Genomic DNA, 14,507 nt, shown 5'->3' on the forward strand with positions numbered 1-14,507 from the left:
AAACCTAGCTCTTGTAATGTCTTTAAACAGTTTAAAGCACGTACCACCTTCATGCAACATTTTGACAAACATAAAGGGGCACATTTACTTACCTGTCCCGTTGAGACCGCCGATGCGGAATGTCCGACGAGGATTCGGAGCTGCCGCGATTCACTTACGGCGTGCGCCCGATTTCTTGAATGTGTTGCTTCCCCACTGAGGTCCGCCAGTCACATTCTTTTTCCCGGTGTATGTCAGTTCTGATATTGAGACACAATTTGATTTATAAATTCCGCGGTTCGTCCAAATCAGTCAGGTTGTCTAACGGCCACGCCCCCCGATTTGTGTCGCATGAAAGCCAGCACTGATGCGCCAAAATCCGATCGTGTGCGCTAAAAACCACTCTGCAATTCAGGGAAAATCGGAAATATTTGGAAACCTGACGGAAATGTGTCCGATGGACCCTTAGTAAATGTGCCCCAAAATGTGGAAAAACATATATTTCCACATCGAAACAGAGATCTACATACAAAAAGACTTGTAAAAATATTAAGTGACCATGGAGGATGAGGAGAAGTAGAAATCCATGGCGGCCTGCTGTGATTTTATGTGATCATATAAATAGGGTAGATATGGCAAATTATAGAGGGAAAAGGACCTAAGATGACATCAGCCTGGTCACATGACATGAATTTAAGACAAGGCATTGTGTAAAAAACTTGACACATTGGGGGATGTTTATCAGGACCTCTGCACACCCCCAGTAGCGCAGAGGCCATGAAATAATCGCAAATGCTAGCTTATTGCTAGCTTTTGCGATTATTTGCCTCGATCCGCTACCTTCACGCCAGTGGGGCATGAAGGGGGGCGCGGCCGGCCGAGAGGAGGGCGCGGCCGGATGGGAGTGGGCGTATGAGCGCCAGCGTATGATAAATATCCTCCAATGTTTCCTATAAAGGAAGGTATGTCCTCCGAAAGGTTGCACAGGTAGCTGGTCCCTCAGTAAGAGGCTCACATGTGTGTCTGAACGTGGAATGCTGAAGTCTTTGTACTAAAACTGTTGCATTAATGCAGATTACTGCAGATAAGTACTTGCAAACAGACTCTTTTTTTGTTACCGTTTTATCTCGAATTTGTGCTGATGAATATCAGTGAAAAAATGTTTTGCAATAAATGTTTATAAGAAAAGTAAGAAGCAAGATTTAAGTCAGTGGGAAATGGTTTAGAATATATGCATGGATGAAGTGAAGAGGTAATTTAATTAACCCTGACTATAAGTTCCACTGCCAGAGCTGATATATAAAATGTTATTGTATTGGGATTTTTCTACTGATCTATAACATTGCTATAGTTTGTGCCTATAACATTGCTATAGTTTGTGCAGAATGAGAAGCCTGGGGGCTGTGACATCAAAGTTTTTCCAGGGGAATTGGTAACTTCCGTGACCAGTGCCAGAAAACACCCAGTATGTATGAAAAGGGCTCTGTCCATGAGCCCTCTTCATACACCTGCTGCTCCCTGTATGACTAGAATGTCCTTGTGTGGAAAGGGGTTAAAACTACCTTCACCAACCCTAACTATTTGCATAAGTTAATAGGCACTGTTCCAATGATTCCAAACCAGTTGGAATTTTCTTTCTATTTCCCAACTAGTTCTCTAGTTCTGTACTGTGCGGAGGGAAGTAGAGCCAGTTGATGCAAGACAGGGAAAGCATTTACTATAAAAGCAGCAGCACACTGTGAACCAGTCTCTGCATAGAGCTCACAAAATGCTAAGGCATAAATGAGCATAGCGCTGTGCCAACAAAACATCAGAACTAGCAGACAGGACAGATGAGGGCATCTGGTACACAGGGCCGGATTATAGGGGGATGCCCGGGGCGCGACCCCAGGGCCCCCCACCAAATGTGGGTGATTCAGGCGTTCGCATGACTGCCTGAATTGCCAACAGTTTATTTGGGTCCAGCTCCCCGGCACTACCGAACACACTTTTTAACCCCATAGACCATTGGAGGTGTACCAAGATGCCAGTATCCTGACACTGCGAGAGAAGAGGAGGAGGTTGGTGCGCATTGGGGGAATGGAGGAAGGTAATAACAATTTTATTATTTTACCTAGTTATATAGTTATAATATGAGGCTCTGTATAGTTATTATGGGGGAGGTGTATATAGTTATTATAGTGGGTGTATATAGTTATTATAGGGGAGACACTATATTGTTATTATAGGGAGACTGTATAGAGTTATTATAGGGGGTTGTATATAGTTGTTATAGGGAGGTTGTATATAGTTATTAAAGGTGGACAGAATGTAGTTATTATAGGGGGACTGAATATAGTTATTATAGGGAGGCTGTATATAGTTATTATAGGGAGGCTGAATATAGTTATTATAGGGGGACAGTATATAGTTATTATAGGGGGCTGTATATACTTATTATAGGGGTCTGTATATAGTTATTATAAGGGGACTATATATAGTTATTAAAGGGGGCTGTATATAGTTATAGGGGGCTGTATATAGTTATAATAATAGGCTTATATATTTATTATAGAGGGGATATTTATATAGTTAATACAGGGGGGCTGGGTATAGTCAATTTAGGGGAACTGTATATAGTTATAGGGAGCTGAATATAGTTATTATAGGGGGCTGTATATAGTAATTATAGGGAGAGTGTATATATTTAATAAAGGGGGACTGTATATGTTTATTATAGGGGGCTGGATATACTGTATTTATAACTAGCAACAATGGTGGGGAGGGCCCCCACCAGTTAATGCCCAGAGTCCTCCACCATCCTTAATCCGGCCCCGCTGGTACATGTACTTGCTATTGTTGGTGGGGCACAGTATACAGGGCTATTATTGCTATCACAACACATATGTACTTGGAGACCCAAATCTGTTGGTAAGAAACAAGTACCACATTTAGATCCAGTTTTTTTGTTCTGAGACAGTTGCAGTGTGGTACTGCCTAGATTTCTACATTAAAAGCAGTTGAAATAATCTGTCAGATCCAAAATTCCCAAAAACCCAAAAACAATATTAGTGATGTGTGATGCTGGTCTCTGTTTGTATACAGAACTCGTCAGTGCTCTTCCCACCACACCTGCCTGCTACTGCTTGTAAATCATGCCTTGGCTGTGTTAGGGACAGCACTTCGGCTTCTGTATAAAAACATAGTGACCTTGGCTGAACCTGGGCGCGGAGAGAGGTGAGTATAAAAGGAGAGCCATTTGTAAATCTTTTTATTCCTGAACAACCCCTTTAATATATATTACAATATCCATATTAGGAGTCCCAAGTGGTTGAAAGAAATCACAGCCATATACATCTTCCACTCTTTATGATTCTTTACTATATACAACCACCATTAGCCACCATGGCTTACTGTAGAAACGCAGTATATATATTAAAATGTGGTAAATTATATCAAAATTAAAGGTATAGTTGTTTGCTGCCATCCTTCCTATCTGGTAAACGTTCTGATTCTATAAAGCATTAGGTTCTTTGTCCATTGTCCTGAGATTTTAAATGTTGTTATGGATGGGAAGATCAATGAGCATTCAACGCCAGATTCATGGAAAACTTTCAGACTAGAAACATTGTTTCTTGTTGACAATAACAAAATGCCCACTTGGCAATAACTAAATAGCAGCTATTATTGTCATTTGCAATCTTTGTCAATGCTGAATTGTTACATTGTTATCTGACAGCATGTACTACATTGAGTTAAATCATTTGTACAGTATGTTGTATAAAAGAGTATACCTAGGCTGGAAAATAAAAAACAAGACGTATTTCATGATATTCCATCAACTCAGATTTATCAGGTTTTAACAAAACATCTCTACAATAATGTCAAATTTAATTAACATTGTTGTAAATGTTATAAAATGCAACCAAATAAAATATGTTCTGCTTGAAGTTTTAAAGGGATTGTCTCATCAACAGCAATAATCTTTGGCAAACTACTGAGGTGGTATTTAGTATGACATAATATTCGGTATGTTGTACTATATTATCATCTTAATTTTTTTTAATGTAGTCCAAGAACAGCTTAGCACCTGATCATTTTATGTCTATATACCTTAGTGAAAAGTAGCAGAGACAAAAAACAAAAGCGCTCATAGGGTGATATTGTCCAGTTTTAGATGTGTGATATAGTTGGTTGGTGCTCACCTTGTGGAGTTGTGCTCAACATAAGGCACTGCTCTAGTTTAGGCATATAGGACGATGGTTAGAGGTACAGCCAGTATCTTTGGGGTCTCCAAACTCGGGGTGCTGGACCGGTTGGAGTAAGGCAATAGGTTCAGGGGTGTCAAGGATAGGAGGCACACAGCAAGATCAGTAGTTCTCCAAAGGGTTTTATTAGTATTAAAAAGATCATACAGGAATACAACGCGTTTCAGGGATCAAAACGTCCCCTTTCTCAAGTGAAAATATAGATCCTGGCCTGTGTAGTATTGGAGTCTCCCAGGAATTACACATCTCTCTCTTGCCTTTTAGTTTGTCATAATATTAAATGTACAATGTTTTGTACAATGTATCAGCCTGGAGTTTAGATTATTTAACATACAGAGCATTGCCAGGTGCTACTGCACAATTGTATCCTCTTCTCATATGAGAACCGGGCTACGAGATCTCAACCTCTGGAGATCATCAAACTTTCTCTTTCACTCAGAAATAACACATATCTTGAAAATGTGAAGGGACTAGTATATGAAAAAGAGAGAAAAAAACTTTTCATTACTGTTCATGTGTAGATAAAACTAGAAAGATGTAATAATCTTATTTTAAAAAATTGGATTTATTAATCCCTTTTCCTTTTGGTAAACACAACTACTCTGCAGAATGGAAAAGACATTACACCAGTGATCAAGTTATATTTTGTATGTAAATGCTGTGGCTGATAATAAATTATTTTTTTCATTGTGTTAGCTAAATCATCTCCTATCTTTTTTTAATATAATCTCTTCAACTAAATTTGAAGGTGAAATAATCTCTTTCCAATAGAATAATTCAAGTTGACCAAAGTCTTTCTTATCTGTCTCATATGTTCTTTCACTGCAGCCAAGAGAAGTAATAAGCATTGCTCACTGGTAGTGAACAAAAGCGCTTCTGAAAATAGCTGCAACTCCCTCCAGCCGGACTGGATCCTGGTTACATAATGTCTGTCGGCAACACAGGCCCATTGTGCTGCTGTCACTGGACTCATTGTCTGATATCCAGGGCCTCTCCGCTTATTGTTCTCAGCCCTTTGTCTGTCAGATTCCTTTGTCAGTCTTTGCACAGAATTGCTCTCCTTTCTTCCTTTGTTCCATCTCTCGCATTTGTCTTTTATTTTCTCTCCTATTTTCATCTTTTTTGTTAACCCGTTCAGCACTTGCTGACTCTAGAAGCCACTGACCTATAGTGTGCAGAAAATAAAATGATAATGTTAAACCGTTAAAGCATTGAAATTTCCAAACAATTGTGCTTGCAAAATTTTTTTCATAATGAATCATTATTTACTAAACTGTTTGAATTATTTCTAGCATACAGTATTTTTCGGACTATAAGGCGCACCGGAGTATAAGGCGCACCATCAATAAATGCCTGCTAAAATGTCTAGGTTGATATATAAGGCGCACTGGACTATAAGGCGCACCTGATTATAAGGATGAATGGCCAGCAGGTGGCAGACCTGTGCACAGTTCAAGGCAGCTGTTGTCTGTAAGTACGGTTCATATACGGTTCAAGGCGCACTGGACTATAAGGCGCACCTTTGATTTCTGAGAAAATGAAAGGATTTTTTGTACTTATAGTCCGAAAAATACGGTATATTAAAGCTCGCACGCACACTTTTGCCGGACTGTACACCGTTTTTGGGGCTAAAACGGCTTGTACAGGTATTTAATAAGTGTGTGCTGGGATTGTGGTGCAGCTTAACTGGCTTCCATGCGACACAAATTAGGGGGCGCGCCTACGGACAGTCCGACTGATTCGGACTGAGCGCGGGATTTAACTTTTAAATTAACGTATATACTCGAGTATAAGCCGACCCGAGTATAAGCCGAGACCCCTAATTTTACCACCAAAAACTGGAAAAACCTATTGACTCGAGTATAAGCCGAGGGTGTAGTATACAGCCAGCCAGCCCCCTGTAGTATACAGCCAGCCTCCCCCCTGTAGCATACAGCCTGCCCCAAGTAGTATACAGCCTGCCCCCAAGTAGTATACAGCCTGCCCCAATAGTAGTATACAGCCTGCCCCAATAGTAGTATACAGCCTGCCCCAATAGTAGTATACAGCCTGCCCCAATAGCAGTATACAGCCTGTCCCAATAGCAGTATACAGCCTGCCCCAATAGTAGTATACAGCCTGCCCCAATAGTAGTATACAGCCTGCCCCAATAGTAGTATACAGCCTGCCCCAATAGTAGTATACAGCCTGCCCCAATAGCAGTATACAGCCTGCCCCCAGTATGCCAAGTGAATAAAAAAAACAAACTTAATACTCACCCTCCGACGATACTCACCTTTGATGTTCGGCACGGCTCCCGGTCCTCGGCGGTGGCTCCCGGTCCTGGCGGCGGCTTCCGAACCTCGGTGACAGCTCCTCTCTTCTTTCTTCACTGGCGGCTCCCGGTCTCTTTTCTTTTTGACTAGCCGGCAGTCGTGTCCATGCGACTTGCCGGCGGGCGCACACTATGATGCGGCAGTGTCGCCGCCGCTGACGTCATCCGCGGCGACAGCGCCGCATCACAGTGTGCGCCCGGCCGCAGATCGCATGGACGCGACTGCCGGCTAGTGACAGCGCCGCATCATAGTGTGCGCCCGGCCGCAGATCGCATGGACGCGACTGCCGGCTAGTGAAGAAAGAAAAGAGACCGGGAGCCGCCAGTGAAGAAAGAAGAGGGGAGCGGAGCCGCTGCCAAGAATCGGGAGCTGCCACCGAGGATCCGGACACCGGAGGGTGAGTATTATTTTTTTTTTTTTTGCCCCTTTATGTTTGCCCCTTAGTTGACTTGTGTATAAGCCGAGGTGAGGTTTTTCAGCACATTTTTTGTGCTGAAAATCTCGGCTTATACACGAGTATATACGGTGTCGCAAGCTCAAGCACTTAGATGCACCACTAAATTGATGGTGAACTCTGTCGGACCTGAGCAGGGAAGCGGCACATGCAGGATATCAAGTGCACGATCTTAGTAAATCACAGCACAGTGCATTATAGTCGGACAATGCACTTTCGGTGACCCTGTAAGTAAATGTGCCCCATTAAGTATCACAGAAGGGCAAATTTACATGAAAAAAAATTACTTGATAACTAATACTTTCCAAATACCTGTTGTATTTTGTTTTTTAAGTGTCCTCTCATTTTTGTAGGATGTTATGAAACTTTTGGTGAGATTTTTCACATTTTCGTTCAAACCACAAAATCCTACTTTTAAGGGATCTGCTCATGTTTCAAGTAACTGCAAGAGGCCTAAATAATAGTAAAACACCATATATTAACCCATTTAAATGTTTCACAGGGGTTTAAAAAAATAAGGATGTTAAATTTTGAAATTGTCATTTTTGGGGGGGGGGGGGGGTAAGTGAACATTTTTAAAAAATACCAAATGGCCCCACAAGTTTGATACTCAATTTCTGCTGATTATGCCATTACCATATATGTGGTGGTAAATTGCTGTATGGGCATATGACATGGCATTGAAGGGAAGCTGCGCCATTCAGAGCAGGGCCTGACTGTAATTTGGATTGCACACAATTGATAAATAATTAGATAATAATTTTAATCAAGCATTGTGGCAGTAGTAATGATCAGCATCAGATTCCATTTTTTGCAGCCTCTCTCACTTATTATTTTGTCCCTGAGTACATCTAATTTTTAATGACACTTTTTACTTTTGGACCCCTACTTAAACCTTTTTTTTAATTTTTTTTTTAAACCACCTCGAATCTATAATACTCCCCTCACATTGGCTGAGAGAGCCATGAATGCCACATATTTTAAAATGTTATTCCGTAAGAGCTGTACAATATGCACATGACCCCCAGTAGATAGGTAGTCCCAGTGTATTGGGTGCCCCTGCGATCTACGTCTCCGTGGCGGCACCCCTTTCCGAGCTCACTCACCTCTCCACGTTCCTGCTTCCTGCTGGCTTGTGCGCACGCGCCGACACTCGCAGATTTAAAGGGCTAGTGCACCGCTAATTGGCACTACTCACTTCCCGGGTTCCTATAAAGACCGACGGCTCCAAGCATTCCCTGCCGGATATTAGTGCTTCATGCCTATGAGGAAGCTTTCCACAGTGTTTCCTTCCCAAGTGTTGACCTCCCGTTGTGACCCCGGTCCTGTTCCTGATTATGCTCCTTTGCTGCTAGCCCTGACCTCTTGCTCCATCCCCAACCTCACATCATTGCCGCCTGCCTTGACAGTCTGCCTGTTCCTGACCACAAGACTGCCTAGTGATCCTGTACCTCGACCTTGGCTGCCTGGTGGTACCACGCTGCAGCAAGACCATCCTGCTTTGCTGCGGGCTCTGTTGAAGACCAGGTGCCACTTAGATTCTGGTCCCAGGTGTCTGCTTAGATCATCGTCCACGGTGGTCCAGGGGGTTCACTACTCCAAATCCTGACACCCACCACATGCCTCCCAGTAGATAGGTAGCTACAGCATATTCTCCCAGTAAATAGGAAATCACAGCACATGCCCCCAAGTAAATAAGTAGCCACAGCATATGCCCCACAAGTAAATAGGTAGCCACAACACATGCCTCCCAGTATATAGGTAGCCCCAGCACATACCCCCAGTAGATAGGTAGCCCCAGCACATACTCTCAGTATATAGGTAGCCACAGCACATGCCTCCCAGGCTTAGACGATAGTGGTGATGGCACCTGGGTCGTACAAAGAATGAAGGCAGAGGTAACATCGCTGCCTGTGTCCAGTGATCAGTCTAACAACAAACAGCAGCCATCACTATTTATTAAAGATCCGTCTGAGAGCCAGATGCAGCTAACAAAAGAGCTATATCTGGCTCCCGAGCCATAGGTTCCCTACCCCTACATAAGAAGGTCGCTGGTCTTTTCTGCCTCTACATGCGAAAGTCCCCTAATTGGGGTCAAATTATAGTCAGGCAGGATCTTACTCCAGTTTTTAGAAGTGATTTATGAGCTACTTAGATGTCTTTTGCAAATCAGATTCATCATAGTACAGGCAGTCCCCCGGTTACGTACAAGATAGGGTCTGTAGGTTTGTTCTTAAGTTGAATTTGTATGTAAGTCGAAACTGTATATGGTTATAATTGTAGTTCCAGACAATTTTTTTTTTGCCCTTTTGACAATTGGAGTTTCAAAATTTTTTGCTGTAATTGGACCAAGAATTATCAATGAAGCTTCATTACAGACACTTTTAAGCTGATTATTGCAGCCTGGGACTATAATAAAGCATCCAGAGAGCTTCCCCAGAGGTCACAGTGGGCAGAGGGGTCCGTCTGTAACTATGGGTCGTCTGTAAGTCGGGTGTCCTTAAGTAGGGGACCGCCTGTAGTTTGATAAATGTAGTGTCAGTATCACAGACGTACGTCCAGGAAGGAAGCCTTCCGGGTCACACTGGACTTTACTCTGACAGCTCTTCACCCTGCAAACCTAAGCAACTTTAGCTGCCACCACTCATATAAGGCTGAGATTCAAGACAGGGAAGCAGCACTCCGTGAAAAAATCAGTGTTTTATTTCGCCAGTGGGCGAAACACTGATTTTTTCACAGAGTGCTGCTTCCCTGTCTTGAATCTTGGTTATCCATGGGTTTTGGAGTCGGATCCCTTTGAAGCTTGCACCCACCACGAATCTTAATTCGTTTTTTTCATTGTGCTGCTCCCCCCCAATTCCTTTTTTCTTGCACTCATATAAGGCTGATAAGATCAGACAATGCCCTATTTGGGTAACTCTATAATAAGGGTAACCTTTCTGGGCCATTTACCATTTTTGTGTTTTGGTTGTTTATTTATTTTTCTGTTTATATACTGTAGACATATGATGGTTTGTTATCTGAGGGGCAAATTAGACTTATATTTTGTTCAGAATACAGGGAAGCTTGACACATTTTTAAATGTGGCAGAATTGCCTGAAGTTGCTCCATGATCTTACGGGCTTTATTTTTGCATCTTTTCCTATGTGGTCCAAAAGACACCTCTCCTTTATCCATTGGGTTGATACTTTCACAGAAAAAAAAAAAAAATCTTTTGTACAAAAAAAATCTTGCTGTGTAAGGTGTAATTTTTTTGGGACTGTAAAATCTTTAGGTCACTTTTTATTTAAATTTTTATGTGTTGCGAAATGGCTGGGGAAATGTAAATGTGCATGCTATTTTCTGTTACGGGGTTCATCATTGGGAATAATTGTTTTTATATTTTGATAGATGCAATATTTTAAGATGTGGCGATACATAAAATGTCTATGATTTTACTAGTGTATTAATTGTGTTGTAGAAAAAATGAGGTCTTTTGAGATTTTATATTTTTAAGCTTTTTTTACTATTATTTCAGGCACCATAGGGTACTTAAACCAAAAGAGATCTGATCATTTATACAATAAACTGCAATTCACTCACCGGCCACTTTATTAGGTACACCTGTCCAACTGCTCGTTAACACTTAATTTCTAATCAGCCAATCACATGGCGACAACTCAGTGCATTTCGGCATGTAGACATGGTCAAGACAATCTCCTGCAGTTCAAACCGAGCATCAGTATGGGGGAAGAAAGGTGATTTGAGTGCCTTTGAACGTGGCATGGTTGTTGGTGCCAGAAGGGCTAGTCTGAGTATTTCAGAAACTGCTGATCTACTGAGATTTTCACGCACAACCATCTCTAGGGTTTACAGAGAATGGTCCGAAAAAGAAAAAACATCCAGTGAGCGGCAGTTCTGTGGGCGGAAATGCCTTGTTGATGCCAGAGGTCAGAGGAGAATGGGCAGACTGGTTCGAGCTGATAGAAAGGCAACAGTGACTCAAATCGCCACCCGTTACAACCAAGGTAGGCAGAAGAGCATCTCTGAACGCACAGTACGTTGAACTTTGAGGCAGATGGGCTACAGCAGCAGAAGACCACACCGGGTGCCACTCCTTTCAGCTAAGAACAGGAAACTGAGGCTACAATTTGCACAAGCTCATTGAAATTGGACAGTAGAAGATTGGAAAAACGTTGCCTGGTCTGATGAGTCTCGATTTCTGCTGCGACATTCGGATGGTAGGGTCAGAATTTGGCATCAACAACATGAAAGCATGGATCCATCCTGCCTTGTATCAACGGTTCAGGCTGGTGGTGGTGGTGTCATGGTGTGGGGAATATTTTCTTGGCACTCTTTGGGCCCCTTGGTACCAATTGAGCATCGTTGCAACGCCACAGCCTACCTGAGTATTGTTGCTGACCATGTCCATCCCTTTATGACCACAATGTACCCAACATCTGATGGCTACTTTCAGCAGGATAAAGCGCCATGTCATAAAGCTGGAATCATCTAGACTGGTTTCTTGAACATGACAATGAGTTCACTGTACTCAAATGGCCTCCAAAGTCACCAGATCTCAATCCAATAGAGCATCTTTGGGATGTGGTGGAACGGGAGATTCGCATCATGGATGTGCAGCCAACAAATCTGCGGCAACTGTGTGATGCCATCATGTCAATATGGACCAAAATCTCTGAGGAATGCTTCCAGCACCTTGTTAAATCTATGCCACGAAGAATTGAGGCAGTTCTGAAGGCAAAAGGGGGTCCAACCCCTTACTAGCATGGTGTACCTAATAAAGTGGCCGGTGAGTGTATAACTGTATTGCAGTATATTGTGAATTTACTGCTTCTATATTAGTCTCCAGCAGACTCTAATATAGATTACCTGAGAAACCTGGTAGTGTTGAGCGAGTCCCAGAACTTCAGCTAGAATTAAAGTTTGGTGTTTATTTAGTAAATTATATATTTTTTTTAAAAATTGCACATTCACAAATGATAAAATCTTCGGATCATGCCAATACCGTATATGTGTCAGTAAATTGTTGTATGGGCACATGATATGGCATTGAAGGGGAGCTGCGCCATTCAGAGCAGGGCCTGACTGTAATTTGGATTGCGCAGACCCGGGGCACTTATCTGAGAATTGGATACCCTGGTAAGAGGCAAGGGGGGTCCGATCCACATTGGAAGCTCCTTCCGGCATGACCGCTGCAGTGTATAAGGAGTTAACACTTGCAATCGGAGGAACCTCTGAAAGCAGGTGCTACATCATTATGCCAGCTGCGATATGCGTTTTGTATGGTGACGGCTCTGCTGGTGAGTAACGCACGCCTAATAGTACAGCGCTGGTGGAGAAGTACCTTTCCGCCGTGCTGTACTATTATGGCGCGTGTCGGTAACGAGTTAAACAAACAGCAAACAAGCTGAGAATGGCTGCAACCTTACTGATCTTCTTTCACTCCTGTTATGATGCTTAACCCTTCACCGACCCGTGACATAAAAGCACGTCATGGGTTGTCTGCAGGTGCATGGAGAGGGCTCACGGGCTGAGCCCTCTCCAGAGCCGGTAAGTCTTTGCTGCATATCGCTAGCCCCGATCGCAGCTTTGCCAGCGGCTTCAAAAGATCTTGTTGGAGAACGTCGATGGTGAACGGTTGCCATGACAGCCTCAGGTTTTCCAAAAACCCGAAGCTGTCTCATTTTAACCCATTGCTTAAAATGTGTAATTCCCGCATTGTAATGAATGAGGAGGAAAATCCCCATGTACTGCCATACGGTAGTATGGCAGTATATGGTAGGATCAATCAGACAACCTAGTACCCTAGGGCAGTGTTGGCGAACCTATGGCACGGGTGCCAGAGGTGGCACTCAGAGCCCTCTCTTTGGGCACCCAGACCATCACACAGCACAAAGGTCACCATTCAGAACTTAAGACCTGAATCAAGGAGTTGTGGACAGAGCTTGATCATCATTGTAGCCCCTTCTCTGGACCTGTTATTCATCCTGTTAAGGGGACTTTAGAGGGAAACTACAATAATAGTACAAATTTCTCCTTCTTTCTCCTGTATTGGTGTCCTCAGGGCGTCAATACGTTTGAAACCTGTTACCTTAAATTGGCCTTTGCAAAAATTTATGGCTTTTGCTTGTAGTTTCGGCACTCGGTCCCTAAAAGGTTCGCCATCACTGCCCTAGGGGGTCTGAATAATAGTAAAAGTAAAAATAAAAAAAGGAAAAAAAAATTATAATAAAATAACCTAAAAATTCAAATCACCCCCCTTTCCCTAGAACTTATATAAATATAAATGACGAACCAAAAAGTTAGCACACAATTCAGTCGTAACATTTGTTCGTAAATTAATGCGAACCCACTCTACTATATATCAATGAAACCTCAAGAGAGCACAAGAGTGAAATCTGGTTCATAGAAATCTCATTATACCGTTTGGTTAAAATTTAATTACTTTTATTTAATCGTTACATTAAAAACCACAGTATGACAATAAAGTTTGTGAAGTGCAAATAAGAAATAGGTTATCCTCGGGAGTTCCACTATAGCGTCCACACTCCACAAAAACACAGGAGTACATCCAGGTTGTTAGCCACATGTAAATTTATCAAGGAGAAGTATACATAGAGTACCAGTGCAATCTCCACATATAAACTTATCACAGAGGATACTGTAAAGTGCCTAGTGCAGCAATAAGTGACAATACAACCCGACATAAATATCTAATGAAAGTTTGTAAACATTATAGATCTTTCTTTTGCATTGTGCTAGGTGACATAATTGGCTTACCCATGTTCTGTAAGGTGTGGGCGCTGATACCCCGACGCGCGTTTCGCGTTGCCGCTTCCTCAGGGGGCCTGCATGCAGGCCCCCTGAGGAAGCGGCAACGCGAAACGCGCGTCGGGGTATCAGCGCCCACACCTTACAGAACATGGGTAAGCCAATTATGTCACCTAGCACAATGCAAAAGAAAGATCTATAATGTTTACAAACTTTCATTAGATATTTATGTCGGGTTGTATTGTCACTTATTGCTGCACTAGGCACTTTACAGTATCCTCTGTGATAAGTTTATATGTGGAGATTGCACTGGTACTCTACGTATACTTCTCCTTGATAAATTTACATGTGGCTAACAACCTGGATGTACTCCTGTGTTTTTGTGGAGTGTGGACGCTATAGTGGAACTCCCGAGGATAACCTATTTCTTATTTGCACTTCACAAACTTTATTGTCATACTGTGGTTTTTAATGTAACGATTAAATAAAAGTAATTAAATTTTAACCAAACGGTATAATGAGATTTCTATGAACCAGATTTCACTCTTGTGCTCTCTTGAGGTTTCATAAATATAAATGAACAGTAAAAATCACAAACACATTAGGTATCACTGCATCCGAAAATGCCCGATATAACAAAATATAATAACGTTTTTTCACTGCATTTAACCCCGCAACGGAAAATAGCACCTGAATTTGGAAATGGCATAAAACCTATAGAAATTTGGTATCCCTGTGATT

The 14,507-nt window shown here is 42.3% G+C and overlaps 1 long non-coding RNA gene across 1 annotated transcript in view; it reads left to right on the forward strand.

Annotated features, from left to right (window-relative positions):
* Positions 1–1,739: 1,739 nt before the first annotated feature.
* LOC140116672 (uncharacterized) overlaps positions 1,740–14,507 on the forward strand; it is a 32,119-nt gene continuing 19,351 nt past the window's right edge. Inside the window, exon 1 of the long non-coding RNA XR_011852896.1 lies at positions 1,740–2,068. This is a non-coding gene — a long non-coding RNA (uncharacterized lncRNA). The remainder of the gene's footprint in view (positions 2,069–14,507) is intronic.

The sequence above is a fragment of the Engystomops pustulosus genome, chromosome 2 (genome assembly GCF_040894005.1).
Source record: "Engystomops pustulosus chromosome 2, aEngPut4.maternal, whole genome shotgun sequence".
Classification (NCBI taxonomy): Eukaryota; Metazoa; Chordata; class Amphibia; order Anura; family Leptodactylidae; genus Engystomops; species Engystomops pustulosus.